Consider the following 17,806-nt stretch of genomic DNA (forward strand, 5'->3'; position numbering starts at 1 on the left):
CACACACAAATAATTTGTTAACAATACACAAGAAGTGACTCCTATGAACACGGCACAAGCCTCAAGAAGAATGCACCAATACACTCCTGCGACGCAGAGACCATAGAAGGATTTCTTCCACTTCCCGCAATGCACAGATGGAGGGAAAGCTCAGGCACACAGGCAAAGACATCTGCCCCAAGTGGGAGACCTAGCCAGCAACAGGTTGAGAATGTGAACGCAGGTTTTTGACCTTCGATGGTGCACACCCAGAACACAGCAGCGCCGGCTTCATCTGCGTCCGGCTCACTTTGTGAATGTTACAGATGCTTTCTCAGTCAATGACAGCGACACAGTAACACATGGATCATACACGAACAACACAAGGATGCGTGTTCTGAGATCTGAATACCCAGGGATGGGTATGCTAGGGACACCTGAGTCCGCTGATGTTAAACTCCCTCCTACGCCTTCCTCCAGCTGCCCCCTGAAGACACTACTCAAGAACAAAGAAGACGTTACCTGCTGCAGAGGACCCCCTAGGACTCCTCCAGTATGTCCTGGAGGTCTTTCCCCATGCATCTACACGCGCCTGGTTTCATTCTACCAGCCACAGTGGCTACAGAATGAGGCATACATGCTACTTCACCTGCAGATAGACTTGCCGTATTTTTCTCTAATGCAAGACATAAAGCAATGAGCATCCTTGAGCATCTATCTTTGTGCATCTATGCAAGTACTCCTTTAGTATAGCTTCCTAGCACTGGATGTACAAACACATTCAGGGCAATTAGAGGTTATAAAGTGGGCAAAGGCAGAGCAGAAGGGGCGTGTTGGGCATGTACAAAGGTACTGTGGCTCGTGGGGGGTGGGATATGATCAGAACTGGGAGGCTAAAGCAGAGTGAGGTAGGGAGAACATGTGTGAGTGTGTAAATATGTTTTTCTGGGTAAAGCTGTAGGGACATGGATAGCAGATCCTCAGGGACTTCGAGCTGGGATAAACAGCTTAACATTTATGCGGAAGGTTATGGGGAAGCAGGCAATGAGGGTAGGGGCATGACCAGGCTGTGAATTGGAAAGTTCTCCTGGGCTGTGGTGTGGAGACAGAAGACAGGGTGAGGGACCTGGGGCGTTCAGTCCCCAGGCCTTGGCAGGAGCCAGGTACAAGACTTATATGTTCCTCTGTGGTTACCAATCTCGGAGATTTCAAAAAATTGTCCAGTGATCGCTAATCTTATTTAACCTTGAAGACAGAGCCCACCCCACTGTTTGCTGACAGGGTGTCAGGAACATTCAGCTCTGCATCTGACCTTCACGCTTTTGTACCTTTTTGCAGATTGAATCAACACTGCCACTCTATCTTCTCCAGGGAAGCCTCGAGCATTTCACTTGAGCATCTCAACTTTTATACTGGTTTAGCAGGTATGAAATAGGTTTTTTGTCTGGGGTAGGGGTGGAGGGTGGAGAAGCTGGGCTCTGGCTCCCATGTGGGTAAGTAGCTGTCCCCAAGACCAGGGCCTCCTTGACCTCCAGGCGGCCCCTGTTCTCTGCCTTGCCTGAGGCCCCCATCAGGCAGGAAGGAAGGGAGGAGGAGAGAGGGGGAGGGAGGGAGCGAAGCGGGGAAGAAAACCGCAGTGCTGGACCTGAGGCCAAAGAGGGTGGATAGAAGTCTAAATCTTCCACCACCCAGACACAGGGCCTTAGGGAAATCATCCCGATTTCAGTCTTGGTCTGCTCCCCTGAGCAGTGAGGAGGCTGGGTTCATCAAGTCCACAAGGGTCTTTCGGCCTTGCGCTCTAGGGATTCAGGACATCCATGTCTTGGCCACCTTCATCCCCCCTTCCATGCCCTATCAACCCAGTTAGTGCTGCTTGGAGAAGGTGCTTGTGTGACAGGATGACTTCCTCTCGGCTCTTGCATGACGGTGGCTAGTGACCCTCCCTGGTTTTATTTATTTATTTATTTTTAAAGATTAATTTATTTATTTGAGAGAGAGAAGGAGTGTGAGTGTGGGGAGGCAGGGGAGAGGGACAGAGAGAATCTCAAGCAGACTCCCCGCTGAGCGCAGAGAAAATGAGGGGCTGGATCTCACAACCTGAGCCGACACCAAGGGTCGGACCCTTCACTGACTGAGCCACCCAGGCACCCTGTCCCTCCTAGATTTTAAATTCAGACAAGGCACATTGTATCTTAGTCCTGCAGTTTGCTTCAGACTGCTTCCTGAAATCCTGTAATTACCTAATTCTTACATTTCAGTTTATTGTGCGATGAGGGCAATGCTGATCTCTAAGGTTTGCTGTCAGAATTTAATAATAATCGTAATTTTGACAGCCAGTATTGATGGAGTGTTTAGTTGACGTGCATCCTGTGTTGAATAGTGCCCCCTCCCTGCAAACGCATTTCCACCCGGAGTCTGTGAATGTGACCTTGAGAAATATGGTCTTTGCTGCTGCAATCCTGATGAAGTCATACTGAATTATGGTGGGCCCTAAATCGAGTATGACTGGCATCCTTATAAGAAGAGGAAAATTTGTACAGACACACGGGGAGATGGCTCTGTGAAGACAGATTGGAGCGACACACTACAAGCCAAGGAACGCTACGGATTGCCGGCAACACCCGGAAGCTAGAAGGAGGTGAGGAAAGATTCCCCCGCTAGAGCCTTCAGGGAGAGCATAGCTCTGCCGACACCTTGACTTCACACTTCTAGCCTCCAGAAGTGTGACTGGGTAAGTACATTCCTGCTCTCTGAAACCACCAAGTATGTAATTCATTCTGGCAGCCCTATGTGTTAAACGTACAGGGCGCCTCACTGACCCTCACCTTGATAGTGCGTCTGGTAGACAGTGTTCATCCTCATTCTACACAGGGGAATGGAGGCTGTGATAGTTATTTGCTCACTGGTAAACGACACAGCTGAGATTTGAACTTGGGTCTAACTCAGAAGCCTGCATGCCTAACCGTTATGCTAATAACCCCACTTAGCACATGGTTAGAATTCAATCCATGGGACCTATTATTAATTCTGTGATGCCTTTTCTGGTCAACCTGTTTCCCGCGTTGTCTAGTACTATATACCTGGTCCCTATTTCTAATGGGGCATGTTTTATACTGTATCATAGTTTAAAAAAATTGTATACGTCTGTCTGTTTCCCCTAAGTGACTCTGTAGTCTCTGAAGACACTATATTAGCTTCCATTTTTTTTTTTTTCCAGTGCTGGATTATGGTACTTGCCTGGAAAATGTTTATTGAATGAATGCCTGGCCTTTGAAATGAGTAAATGGTGGAGAAATATGAAAACAAGTTCCCTTCTGAATTCAGGAGCCTAGCTCTAGGTCAGCCTCATGCCCTCTGATCTTGAGCACATGAATTTAACACAAATCTCTTTTCTGGTGTTAAGGGAGCAGAAAACCTGGAGATGGCCATGCCCAGAGACCCACCTGGAAGATTCACAAGCATGGTTCTCCGTGATCTGTATCAGTGGCAGCGCTCACACTGGTCAGTGGGCTAACTGTCCTCTACATGTGCCTCCCGCATCTGCCAGCACCGGGGCGCAGAGACCAAGATGAGCTCATCTTTTGAATGCTGACTGCCTTAAAAGAGTCCACACTATCCAACACACAATGGAGTCAGAGATAGAATACCACTGAAAGCAGAAATTCAGAGAATCATTTGATTTTTGTCACTGAAAAGTGAACTCATCAGCCATTATTCACTTCTGGTATGCTCGAATCTTGTTGGTGTCCTTTGTTGTTGTTTTTTTCCTTCCACATCAGACCTGTAGTGTTTTTTGGTTAATTGCTCACATATAGCAAACATGTATGTTTGGAGATATCTGATCAAAGGTTGAATAAGAATGTCATTGCTTCCCTGTCCACATTTTTCTCAAGAACAGATGTCCCCTAGTTTTCAGGTGAGGTTATATCCTCTCTGCTGTGGTTGGGGGTAGATGAAAGCTTTCAGTAGTTGGGGAACAAAGCCACTTCCCTCCCACTCCCTGTCATTCTCCACTGACTCTTTCCTGATGCGTGGAATGATTAAATGCGGTCCCAAACACTGCTTCAAGCTCTCATAACTGTGACGGAAGACAACCACTCTTTAGTATGATACAGCATGACTAATACGGGTAAGCATTAATGTGAAATTTGACATCTAGAAGGGTGCCAGGATGGTAATTCTGATAGCCTTTTCTTGCAAATGAGAGGCCTCTCAATATGACCTAATGGGGACACACTAGGTCTAGAAGAAGCTCAGAAGACAGATTAGCTCTACCCGGGGCTTGGCACTGAACTCATCTGTGAATGGGTAAGCATCAGAGGATTGCTATTAAAAAAAAAAAAAAAAGGAACAAAATGCACGTACAACGTTTTTCTTAGTGCCTGGCTCAAACAATGTTAGCTTCAGCTGTACCAGGATCCTGCTCTTCTGCTGAGAAGAGATGAGAAGGATGTTTCTGCTATACTCTTGCTTGAAAGGGTCACAGATTTGTTTGAATCAAAGAAGAGAGGTGGCAGAATTCTTTATATGTGAACAACTGTGCTTTAACCACCAACAGATTCCAGACACTTTAGTCACAACTGTGAGGGCACGGAGTCATTCCTCAGAGACCACTGGTGGCGGGCACTCGGTGTCAGAAAGGTCACAACAGAATGGCTATTTCAAGTGTATGAAATACAACATTTTCACTTGCTTCTCAAGGTCAGCTCTTGCTGGTCTTAAATGTAAGCCTTCCTCAGATGGTGCTGGGGGTGGCAAAAGCAGAGCCTACTAGCTGGAAAAAATGGGTGATAGTGAAACAACAAGGTGCCCCTGGATAGAGCTGAAGCAGGATCCCACAGGGAAAAGGAGTCCACAGAGATGAGACCACCATGGGATAACGTCAATGGCTGGGAAGCATCTCCGTGGGGCCAGGAGAACGACTAAAGGTTTGGGGCAAGGCAGGGATGAAGTAGAGTGGTCGTACGAGCTTTACGTGGACTTCTCCACTGAAGTCTCAAATCTGGACATGCAGGGTGTTTGTGAAAGTGTTTAGCCTGTTCATGAAGGAAGACCTAGTGGAGGGACAGTGACCTTCCTTGGACCTTCCCTGCATTACCTGAGTCTGTGGAACTCAGTGCTCACACCTTTGAAGCCAACTTCCCCTAGAAGTCACCCTACTGAGGAGCCAGCTTTCGAGTAATAATGAAAGGCTCTGGTCATTGGGTTTCCAGGGAATTTTATCATTTTCAATAAATTGTTTTAAAAAAATTTTATCTAATGTTTGAATTACCAACTAGGTCTTACCAATGTGGATATACAGGAAACATACCTCCACATAATAAAGGCCATCTATGAAAAACCCATAGCTAACGTCACACTCAATGGTGAAAAACTGAGAGCTTTTTCTCTAAGGTCAGGAACAAGACAAGGACATCCGCTCTTGCCACTTTTATTCAACATAGGACTAGAAGCCATAACCACAGCACTTGGATAAAAAAAAAGAAGAAAAGGCGTCCATATTGGTAAAAAAGAGTTAAACTTCATTATTTGCAGATGACATGATACTATAACACAGAAAACCCTATACTCCACCAAAAACTAATAGATGAATTCAATAAAGTTGAAGAATGCAAAATTAATAACCAGCATTTCTATACACTAATAAGACTAGTAAGAAAGTAGCAGAAAAAGAAATTAAGAAAACAACTCCATTTGCAAGTGCACCAAAAAGAATAAAATAACCAGGGATAAACTTAACCAAGGGGGTGAAAGGCCTGTACTCTGAAAAGCTATAAAACACTAATGAAAGAAAGATCACACAAATAAATGCAAAGACACTCATGCTCATGTTGTTAAAATGTTCATACTACCCAAAGCAATCGACGGATTCAATACAATACAATACCTATCAAAGTGCAAACAGCATTTTTCACAGAACAAGAATAAATAATACTAAAATCTGCATCGAAGACAAAAGACCCTGAATTGCCAAAGCAGTCTTGAAATAGAAGAACAGAGCTGGAAGCATCACAAGCCCAGACATCAAGATACACTACGAAGCTGTGGTAATCAAAACAGTACAGTATGGACACAAAAATAGACACAAAGATCAAGGGAACAGAATAGAGGATCCAGAAATAAACCCACACTTCTGTGGTCAATTAACTCATGACAGTGGAGGCAAGAATACATAATAGGGAAAGACCATCTCTTCATTAAATGGTACTGGGGAAGCTGGGCAGCTACTTGCAGAAGAATGAAACCAGACCATTTTCTTTCATCATATACAAAAATAAACTCAAAATTCATGAAAAACCTAAATATGAGACCTGAAACCATATTACTCCTAGAAGAAAACCCAGGCAGCAATTGCTCTGACACTGATTATTACAACATGTTTCTGTTTCTTAAGGCAAACAAACGCAAAAAATAAACTAGTGGGACCTCAAGATAAAAAGCTTTTGCACAGTGAAAGAAACCATCTACAAAACAAAAAGACAACCTACTGAATGGGAGAAGATATTTGCAAATGATATATCCTATAAGGGTTTGGTCCAAAATACATAAAGAACTTATACAACTCAACACCCAAAACCCCAAACAATCCAATTTAAAAAGGGACGGAGGACCTGAATAGACATTTTCCAAGGAAGATATACAGATGGCCTACAGACACATAAAGAGAGGCTCCGCACCACTATTCATCAGGGAAATGTAAACCGAAAGCACAAAACGGTATCACTTTACATCTGTCAGAATGGCTAAAATTTAAAAAAAAGATAAGAAACGATAAATGTTGGAGAAGATGAGGGGGAAAAGGAACATTCACACACTGGCGGGAATGTAAATCGGGGCAGCTACTATGGAGAACAGTATAGAGATTCTTTCAAAACTTAAGAACAGAACTATCTTACGATGCAGTAATTTCATTATTTGCTACTTACCCAAAGAAAATTAAAACGTTAATTTGAAAAGGTATATGCATGACTGTTTATTGCATTATGTACAATAGCTCAGATATGCAAGCAACCTGTGTCCTCTGACAGATGAATAAGAAAGATGTGAACAGAAACACACACACACTACACGTACGTATGTCTGTATAATGGAATAGTACACAGCCATAAAAAGGGATGAGATGGAGTCATTTGAGACCAAGAGCGTATTATGCTAATAAGTGAAATAAAATACTTTTCTGATAGGTAGCAGAGCTCACATGGGACCCAGTATGTTTGGTGTCCTTAATCTGTTTCTTTCCATTGCATCTCCTGCCGTAGGCTGTCTGCACCACTATATCCCTGGGGGGAATATCCCTAGCACTTTCTTCCATTTAAAAAAGAATACTTTTCTCTAAAGAGGGCGTTCGCTTGCTCTGTTAACCTCAGGACACTTCTATCAAACAGTATCTGGAGCTAGAGGCTGGAGATCACCCTCTAGAGGAGTTTGTGAATGTAAACATGGGTACCTAAACACGATCTGATGCTTGACCGAGGCACGGAAGGTGCAGGGAAAGAAGCTGTACTTGAAATGGAGTGTCACACCAGGCTTGGATTCTTGCTAAAGTCAATGGACAATGTTGTTTTCAAGATTCAGTCTAATTTCCCACAGAATATGACAGGAAACTTGGCAGGATTCCTCTGGGAAATCCAGGAGGATGAAAACAGATGTTTCATGAAAACCAAATGAGAGCAAATCTTTGTCAAACGTTTGGGCTTAGGGACCAGATATAGCATTAACATTGTGGTTCTCTAACTCTCGAGCTGTATGACTTTGGACTAGCTCATCAACTTCTTTACCCACCCCGAGACAGACAGAAGCAGTTCTTGACATCTGGAAGCTGGCACATGACTGCCAACTTGGCCTCGATATTTCCAGGAGTGGCCTGGCACTCACAGCTGTGTCTTGGTGTTCTCTTGTTAAACATAAGCCATTTCTAGTGCACTAACATCAAAACAAAAACAAAACCACTCCATGATCATGTCTAGACACAGACAAAACCATGAGCACTGTCCAAATTGCAAAAATGACCAACGATCCCCCCATATGAGTGACTGCTGCTTCTTTATTAACTACAGTTTTAGCCTCACTGGATTCCCTTGCTCAAATAAATGAGTCTTATGGAGATACCCAATCATAAAATTCCCCCCTACCTCCTGACAGCATTCAGTCCTGAGCCAAGCCCTGCTTCCTAAATCCTCCCACAAATCACATAAGCCCTAATCCCATAAGTCCTAGGACCTGATAATTGAGACAGCCCACGTTTTGTCACAGTGTGTACTCTCCCTTGTAACAAGCAACTTTTTCAGCTTCACTTGGCTGGTCTTTGGCTAGAGGGCAATGCCACCACCTTATTCCCATGACAACTACCTCACAGGATTTTTAAGCACAGACAGTTCGGTGTAGCAGAGAACAGTGACCAGTACTCAGTATGTGTTCACTGTTTTTCTATTCTGAGTCATACTACGGAGGTAAGTGTTAGGTATTTAATATAGTTCCAGTTTAAACAGCAACCTGCCCAGACAGCAGAGCAGGAGGTATTTAGAGGCAAGGAGTGAATGAAGACACTGATGGCTCTTAAGGGAGGGCATAAGGAAGGGCTGAACTTTGGGAAGGAGCTACACCTATTAGAACCTAAGGCCAACTCAAGTTCCCAAGACATTTTCAGTGTTGCTCTGTCTTCTTGTCTCTGCCTGTATTCTATACTATGTTTTGGAATGCCTATTGTTTAACATTTTAATGTGGAAACCTAGAGAACTAATTCTTTAAAACCTAATTGGTGAAATTAGTTTCACATTTAAGTCTTTAATCCATTTTTACTTTTTCTGTGTGTACAGGTAAGAAAGTGGTCCAGTTTCGTTCTTTGGCATGTCCGTTTTTTCCTGCACCATTTACTGAAGAGACTGTCTTTTCTCCATTGTATATTCTTGCTTCGTTACATATTAAATGGCCATATAATCATGGGTTTCTTCCTGGGCTCTCTATGTCACGTGCCTGTTTTTGTTCCCATACCATACTGTTTTGATTACAACAGCTTTGTAGTACCTCTTGAAGTCCGGGGTTGTGATACCTCCAGTTCTGTTCTTTTCAAGACTGCCTTTTCTATTCAGAGATAAAAAGTGGTTCCAAAAAAATTTTATTATTATTTGTTCTTGTTCTGTGAAAAATGCTGTTTGCACTTTGATAGGGATTGCATTAAAGCTGAAGACTGCTCTGGGTAGTATGAACATTTTAACAGTATTTGTTCTTCCAATCCATGACCATGAAATAGCTTTCCCTTTTTCTGTATCCTCTTCAATTTCTTTCATGACCTAAATGTGAGACCTGAAACCATAAAACTCTTAGAAGAAAACACAGGCCGTAATCTCTTTGACTTCAGCCATAGAAACATTTTTCTAGATATGTGTCCTAAAGGCAAGGAAAACAAAAGCAAAAATAAACTACTGGGACTTCTTCAAAAGAAGCTTTTGCACAAGAAAGGAAACTATTAAAAAAACCCCACAAAAAGATTATCTTCTGAGCAAGAGAAGATATTTGCAAATGATTTATCCAGTAAGGACTCAATACCCAAGATCCATGATGAACTTATTAAACTGAATCCCAAAGAAATAAATGATCCAATTAAAAGTGGGCAGGGACGCCTGGGTGGCTCAGTTGGTTAAGCAGCTGCCTTTGGCTCAGGTCATGATCCCAGCGTCCTGGGATTGAGTCCCACATCGGGCTCCTTGCTTGGCGGGGAGCCTGCTTCTCCCTCTGCCTCTGCCTGCCACTCTGTCTGCCTGTGCTTGCTCTCGCTTCTCTCTCTATGACAAATAAATAAATAAATAAATAAATCTTGAAAAAAAAAAAAATTTTTAAAAGTGGGCAAAGGACCTGAACAGATGTCTTTCCAAGGAAGACATACACATGGGAAACAGATACATAAAATGATGCTCAGTGTCACTAATCATTAGGGAAACGCAAATCAAAAGCATAAGATATTGCATCTGTCAGAATTGCTAAAATCAAAACCACAAGAAATAGTAAGTGTTGGAAAAGATGTGGAAGAAAAGGAACACTTATGCACTGTTGGTGGAAATGTAAATTGATGCACCTACTGTGGAAAATAGTATGGAAGTTCCTCCAAAAGTTAAAAATAGAAATCCCATTTGATCCACTAACTCCATTACTGAGCATAAATTCAAAAAGATATGTGCACCTCTATGTTTACTGCAGCATTAACTATAATACCAAGATAAGGGAACAACCCAAGTGTCCACTGACAGATGACTAGATAAAGGTGTGTGTGTGTGTGTGTGTGTGTGTGTGTAAAATGGATTATTACTCAGCCATAAAAAAGAATGAGATCTGACCCTCTGCAACAATACGGATGGTCCTAGAGGGTTTAATGCCAAGTGAAATAAGATAGTGAAAGACAAATACCATGTGATTGATTCATTTGTGAAACTTAAGAAACAGAACAAATGAACAAAGAAAAAAAAAAGAGACAAAAACTCAGACTCTTAAATACAGAGAACAAAGCGGTGGCTGTTAGGGGGATGGGTGAAGCAGAGAAAGGAGAGTAAGAAGTACAAACCTCCAGTTACAAAATCAGTAACAGAGATAAAAAGTACAACATAGGGAATATGGTCATTAAGACTGTAAACACGGTGTGTGGTGACAGATGCTAACTACACTTATCATGATGAGCTTGGAGTAAAATATGTTTGGTTGTAATGTACTGGAGTAACATGTATACTGCTGAATCATTATACTGTGCACCTGAAACTAATATAACACTGTTAATTATACTTAAAAAACCTAACAGAAAAATTAGAAGTATAAAAATAAAAATTTTTATTTAATGGCACCCTAATTATGAGTGATGTTTGTCCCTTTAGGTACGATCCATTGGATAGAAGCATGTCTGTGAACACTTTAGGCATTTACTATCCCCAGGACTCTCCTGGCATACCATTCATCATCAGCAGGACACAAGTGGCACTGGCTCTCCGTGCACACTATCCAGATGTTCTCCAGCTACTAGTGTTGCTAATGATTCTCTTCTAAACAAGATACAGTGTTCCTTTTCCTCTGTTGTGTAAGCTGGTTTTTGTTATTGTTGTTGTTGTTTTGGTAAGCTTTTCTCTTTAACTCCTGACATTAGTCGGCTTGGTGACTACATTATAGCTTCAGAATCTGAAGGCGATAGAAGACGCCAAGCCTGGCCCTCTAGAGATATAAAAAGAATTATACTTCCTTTGAGTATCGTCCTCTCAACCTTAGGATGACTCAAACCCATTTCTAATTATATATATTTGGTTCAGACTGGTGTTGATTGAAGATTGAAAAAAAGAAAAAACTGGCTTTCATTTTGCAGATTTTTCAGCTAGAGCAAAAATCCAGGACAGCTTTGTGAACCAATCTTAAAATAAGGGCCACGGAAACAAGAACTGATTTGGGTTTCTGAAAAGCTTCTGAGTCTAGATCATGAAGGGAATAAAAAGCTAAAATGACTGATGAATTGGCTGAGGTAAGACAAGCCTTACCTCTCAGGGATCAGCCCTCTGCTTTCTGGTGGGCAGTTCAGCTCAGCATGGCCACATGCCTGCCACATACCAGCCACACGCCGGTCACATGTCTGCCACTTGCTGGTCACAAGTCTGCCACACACTGGCCACACACTGGTCACATACCACCACACACTGGCCACACGCCGGTCACATGTCTGCTACACGCTGGCCACATGCCAGTCACGTCTGCCACATGCCTGCCGAGCTTCCTGAGGGGCCACCCTGACTTTTCAGTTCAATCACACAGTTGACAGTTGATTGAATGGTCCAACTGTTTGAATAAAACAATCTTGAAAAAGTTGGAGATTTATCAGCTAATGTGTCTTTGGAAGAGAATTAGGCTCAACAAAAGACAAATTGTCTTTTCCACAAAATGGCCGCTGTGTTGGTGACCAGCCGATGGGGCTAAGGTGGCTTGGGACCTCAGGACTTCACTTACAGCTCGAATTCTCTCTGTGGTTCCATCTGTCCCTTGTACTGGGATGCTAACGTGGGAATTTCTGGAGTGTGGGTTTGACACGACCCAGGAGATGCGACCATCCTGCCCGAGGGAGAACAAAGAGCAGCAGCACGAATCCTCCCGTTGCCTCCTGTGCCCCTTGCACGTTCAAGATGCTCTACGAGCCTGTGTTTGTTTAAACTTCACAACAACTCATAGGGAAGAAACAGCAAAGGAGAGGACTTGCCCAAACGTAGCCGGTGAGCCGGGAAGCTGGCATCCTAGAAGCTCGGAGACGAGCTTATTATTTCGTCTTTGGGAAGAATTATTCACAACATGGAGTGTCCATAAGACACCAGCCTGGCTGTTCATGCTGTTCACGTGGGTCTTTGTGTGTGTGTGTGTGTGTGTGTGTGTGTCCAGGAAGTTCTGTATATATTAGTCATCTCAGTTTGAAAACAAAATAAAGATTAGGGGAAATGTGCAATTACACCAGAAAAACATTTTTCTTTGTTTTCTCAACATCAGTGGAAGGCAGTTATGGAAGGAAATGTGGTGAGTCAAAAGCCAGCCCCTTTCTGCTCAGGGCCTAAGCGGTGGCAGAGGGAGACGGGCTGGGGTTGGCGTCTCCTGCGGAAACCAGAGCAGGCGTCTGATGGATGGTTCTGTCAGCAGAACGTGAAGGGAGAGGCATGAGCGCTGTTCCTCATTGTAATTCAGAATAATTAATGCAAGTTAGCTTAGCCACAGCTCAATTTATCATGTACAGATGTCCAGTTTGCTCTTTTCATGATTTCATAGGAATGTGAACAAGCATTTCTTTAATTCTCTTGACAAAGACAAAAGAAGCAGTCCTGTGAGCAGCTATATGCATCCTTTGGCTCCTGGTTTATATTTTGAGTTACTGCGGGAAATTTAATTAGTAGGAGCTCTAACTTGATTTGGTTTCTGCCCTCAAGGTGAAATTTTTGTGCCCAGGGATAGAAAATAAGGAACTTAATCTCAGCATCTCAAAGACAGCCTCCCACTCGGACATGTGCTCTATAGCCTCTCCTTTCTGGCAGCCGGAGGTCTACACCACATCACTTCTTGATGTCTTATTTTCTCTGTCACTGAGCGGGAATAATAATGATGGCCACAAAGAACATGACTATTGAAGAGACAGCAGAGTGTAAGCACCTTGGAGAGCACCTGGTTCAGCCTTATCTCAAAAGGAAGGAAACTGAGGCCCCCAAAGGGGACTGACTCGCAAGATTACAGAATAATGGATGTCCTGTGATTTTGGGTCCCAGACTCCTTGACCCAATAAAGCTGTGCAAATACCACCCAACGTCCGTCGACAGGATGAAGAGGGCTGGTGTTTACTGGCTCCCTCCCTCCTTTTCACACAAACCAATGCTTCATTTTTTTTTTTTTTTTTTTTAAAAACAAGGATATCACAATTCTCCAAAGTAACACTTATTTACCTGGCATCTTTGCTGGCTGTAGGAATTCACACATTGCTTGCTTGGCTTTATCTCGTCAAAGGGAAATCAATAGATAAAACCTCGGGTGACCAGAGAATGTTAATGGAAGGAGTCCTGAAGGGGTAGGGCCAAGAGGGAAATGGGATGAAAAGCATCAGGATCATAGCTCGGTTATTTTTAAGTACTTGAATTTCATCCTGTGTCTTCTGGAGAGTTGCAAATGATTTTAGAGCACTGCCACAGCCCTGGCCATGCCGACTTTGTCTTCTCTCATCAATAAGGAGCATTAAGGAAGTGGAGATCATCCTTTTCAACTCACTGTATTGGAGTCCCTTTCTAACTCCCTCCAAAGCTCGATTTTTTTTTTTAAAGATTTTATTTATTTATTTGACACAGAGAGAGAGATCACAAGTAGGCAGAGAGGCAGGAAGGGAAACAGGCTCCCTGCTGAGCAGATAGCCCGATGCAGGGCTTGCTCCCAGGAATCTGGGATCATGACCTGAGCACCCAGGTGCCCCATCAAGGCTCGATTCTTGACAAAATGTTGGGCCAGACCTGGGTGACTATATCTGCCTTCCAGGTTTGAAAAATAAACACCCACCCCACTTCGGTACCGGGATATTAACAGTAATGTGAGTATTTACCATTTAGCTTCTTTTTATTCATGCGAAGATGAAATAATTAAGTAAACCAGAAAAGTAAAGAAAACCTTTTCTGAAATAAAAGGATCTTCCTTTGGTCCCAGAGAAATGTTTTGACTCCAGTCTACTCCATTCCTCTTGATTCATTTCTTTGTAATTCAGAGCATGGGCTCAATACCCTCAATACCCTTCTTCTCAGTGATGCTATCTTGAGCAGTACTGAGTTCCCTTCACTCATGTCACTGGACCAGGGATAGAAAGAGCCAGAGATACCTAGCCTTTTAAGAAGAAATGTTACACCTATCCTCCCGGCTCACTGGTTCTCATCTCCTCCGTGCCATCAAGAAACATCTCGGAATGGTGAAAGGAGACAGTGCTTCTCCTCTGGGCTGGGACACCTCTGGTCTAGCCTACAATGCTGACTATAATTGCTGGCCACCCCAGGAGTTTATCTCCCTTAGTGGGTAAAGCATGGATTCAGGCTTGAATTTTAGTTCTGTGGCCTTCTCCACTGGGACTTTGGCCAAGTTTTTTGTGTGTGTGTGTGTCTGAAACTGACATGTTCCTTAATCTCTCTGTGAAGTGGGATAATATTAACACCCATAGGGCTGTTGAGAGATTAAACAAATATACAGAATTTAGTTAGGCCATTGACCTAAAAACAGCTCATGAGACTGTCCAAACCATGAAGTCACCACTGAATCCAATGGGCTCCCATCATAACCTGTCTTCCTTGCATCCATCATGACATCAAGAGCCATCTTCTTCCTCTCCTGGGATTCCTATCTTGGCCTAAGGCTGTGGCTCAACGAGTAAGGTCTTTAACCCTTCTTATTGAGAAAGGTAACTTCCACCTTCTTTCTACATCTTGCTCATCACTCACTCACTCACTCCTCCCAAGGATGAAAGAGCGACCTCCCCAGGGAGAAGGGAAAGGACACAGGAGGCTCTTCTTCTCATTCAGAGCAGCCTGAGCTTTGGAAGTTTTGCTACCGTCCTCTGCAGGCATGCACAGGGCCAGCTGGCAGATATGCCTTTAACTTGAGCAAGTTCAATTCTACAGTGAAAGTAGTAGGAAGCCCAGTTTTGGCCACAAATTCAAAATGGATTCTCCATTCTGGTTTCATCAGTGATAAAGTCATAATTTGATCACTGTCTGTCTGATTCCTGATGCTGGTTTTAAAAATGGCTTAGCGCTCAGGAGAGTGGGAGAGGGATGTTATTTATTGGATTCCTACAACCCCAGGAACAAACTGACACATCTAATGATCTCAACTTCATTCTTCTTTGGCCATTTCCGTGGGTTTCTCCACATCCTCACCAACACATCTTACTTCTTCTTGTCTTTTTAATTCTAGTCATTCTCACAGTTTTGAGGTGATATCACATCATGGTTTTAAATTTGCATTTCCCTGATGATGAGTGATGTGGAGCATCTTTTTGTGTATCTCTTGGCCATCTGTAGGTCTTCTTTAGAAAATGTCTATTTGGGCTCTCTGCCCATTTTTTGATCTGACTTTTTTTTTGTGCTGAGCTATATAAGTTATTTTTATAGTTTAGATATTAACCCTTTACCAGATATGTCATTGGCAAATATTTTCTGTTCAGCAGTTTGGTTTTTTGTTTTGTAGATAGTTTTCTTTGCTGTGAAAAGCTTATTTTGATGTAGTTTATTTTTGGTTTTGGTTCCTTTGTCTTTAGAGACGTATCTAGAAAAATACTGCCACAGCTGATGTCAAAGAAACTGCCTGTAAGATACGATTTTTTTTTTGGTGCCATGTTATATCCTCAATGACTTATCTGTGTCGCTCACAGATACATTGTATTTTTCATCTAGCTCTCAGCATACTTTCCCCATCAGTGTTTTGAATAGGTGGCCAACATTGCTTAATCCACTGATATCTTAACCTGCAATCATGGTCGCATCATGAAAATACAATTGAGATGGAACAAACCCTCTTCTGATTCTTCAGTTAGTTCCTAGACCCTAACTCCAACAAAGTGCCCAGAGCACCCCTCTGTTGATGCTGTGGTGTCATGTTTTTCCCTTTTGGTGCTTCTTGTTCTTTCCATTACATATCGAACTAACATTTCTCTTGTGAGATGGGATGCTCTAGGAAATGTCAATATTCAAAAACAGAGTAAAATTGAAATCTGTGAACCTTATCATGTAACAATTTCACACTGAAGACATCAATTTATTTGCAGGTATTTATCTCCTGGGAAGTTACCTTTTAAAGGATCTGGAGTGGGACAAGCCCTTCTTAAGTAGTGGGATGAAGTTCAACAGCTGCTCAGTAACTGGCTGGTCAAAACCATAAAACAGAAACCACCACATCGGGCTTGCATTGGGATAGCTGTGTGGGAGGGAGAAACTTGCTGCAAATAATATTGTTCCTTCTGAATATAACCAACATTGACTTCAAAACAGCCTCGATAAAAAAACAGGCTTAAGGGTATCTTATTGAGAACCAGACTGGCAATTATATGGGGGAGAAATGTTCCCAATAATCTTACAGGTGGAAACGTCTTGAGGATTATCTATTAGCGAGTCCAGTGTGGTTTGAACTGTAGGATCCTTTGATATTGAAAACTATTACACAAACTATAGCCAGATCTAACATAGGAGAACAGTAGGATCTGTTCAAACACAGACGTGGACTCTGAGCATCTTTAAAATGTATTAGAGCCACAGAAATACCAAATATGCATGGAGAGAAAACTGGTCAAGAAGTGTGACCTGCTGGAAAGAAATGAAAGCAATACCACTGAATGCAGAAATAAATAAAGTAAGACATCAAAGACTAGATACTTTGTTTGCCAACTTCAACTTGTCCTTTGAACCTAAAATGAAGGCTGAATTATTCAAATCTTTCCACATGTTTATGGGTTACAAAGACATGGCTGTCATCAATAATTCAATGAATTGGATGCCCTGGAAGTTAACAGAACACAAAACAGTTGGCAACCAAGCATTTTATGTCCCATGTATAATTATAAAGTGATAATTTCTCCAAAATTATATGCAATGCAATTATTATGAAATGGTCAACTGCTTAGTCAATTCACAGGCTGGTATCCAGGGTTTATAAATATTAGACTCAATTCAATAATTAAATATCAAGCATGTCTGATGTACAAGGCATTGTAGGAGGCAAGCAAGGCAAGATTATGGGCAAGTCTTGGTCTCTGATGGATAATTACATGTGCAGGTAGGCTAGGGTGTGAACGGGTGGTAGCAACTGGGAAAGAACAAAAACAAGCTATAAAACAAGACAGAATCTGAAAAGCATCTTGAGAAAAACATCAGCAACACTCTGTAGGATTCAAGTAAGGGAGATACTGCATCAGATTAGAAGGATTTAACCCATGGACCATGAATGGAATTCAGTGAGCATATGTGTATCTGCAGGTTTCTAAGAAGACCCTTAGGCTTTAGCCAAATACTCTGATTAAAATAGCCAGAGCTTGACTGGAAAATATCTGAAAATTAGGTGGGTATGGAACAGCTTCACGGAGGAGGCAAAATCTGAAAAAGATCTTAAAACTCTATAGTTGTAACAGCAGAGCTGGGAGGACATGCCCAAGAGAAGAAAGGACACGAACAAAGGCAGGGAGGTGAGAAGAGCAGGAGCATATGAAAGAGTGGAGGGATTGAAGGGTCAGCGGTAGGATCTACCTGAAAGGCTGGGATTTTAAGGAGAGGGACTATCACTGTTAGCTCAACTTGGAGACAAGAAAAACATGTGA

At 42.5% G+C, this 17,806-nt stretch overlaps 1 protein-coding gene and 1 long non-coding RNA gene across 5 annotated transcripts in view; one reads left to right on the forward strand and one right to left on the reverse strand.

Annotated features, from left to right (window-relative positions):
* Positions 1-17,806, reverse strand: part of PLD5 (phospholipase D family member 5) — a 396,011-nt gene that overhangs the window by 45,651 nt on the left and 332,554 nt on the right. The gene's annotated exons all lie outside the window — the stretch shown is intronic.
* On the forward strand, positions 1,319-5,315 carry LOC106006223. The gene is made up of 3 exons (XR_006607984.1): positions 1,319-1,403; positions 2,520-2,710; positions 3,383-5,315. It is a non-coding gene; the product is annotated as an uncharacterized LOC106006223 (long non-coding RNA).

Source organism: Mustela putorius, unplaced genomic scaffold (assembly GCF_011764305.1).
Source record: "Mustela putorius furo isolate JIRA1106 unplaced genomic scaffold, ASM1176430v1.1 tig00000785_pilon_pilon_pilon, whole genome shotgun sequence".
Lineage (NCBI taxonomy): Eukaryota > Metazoa > Chordata > Mammalia > Carnivora > Mustelidae > Mustela > Mustela putorius.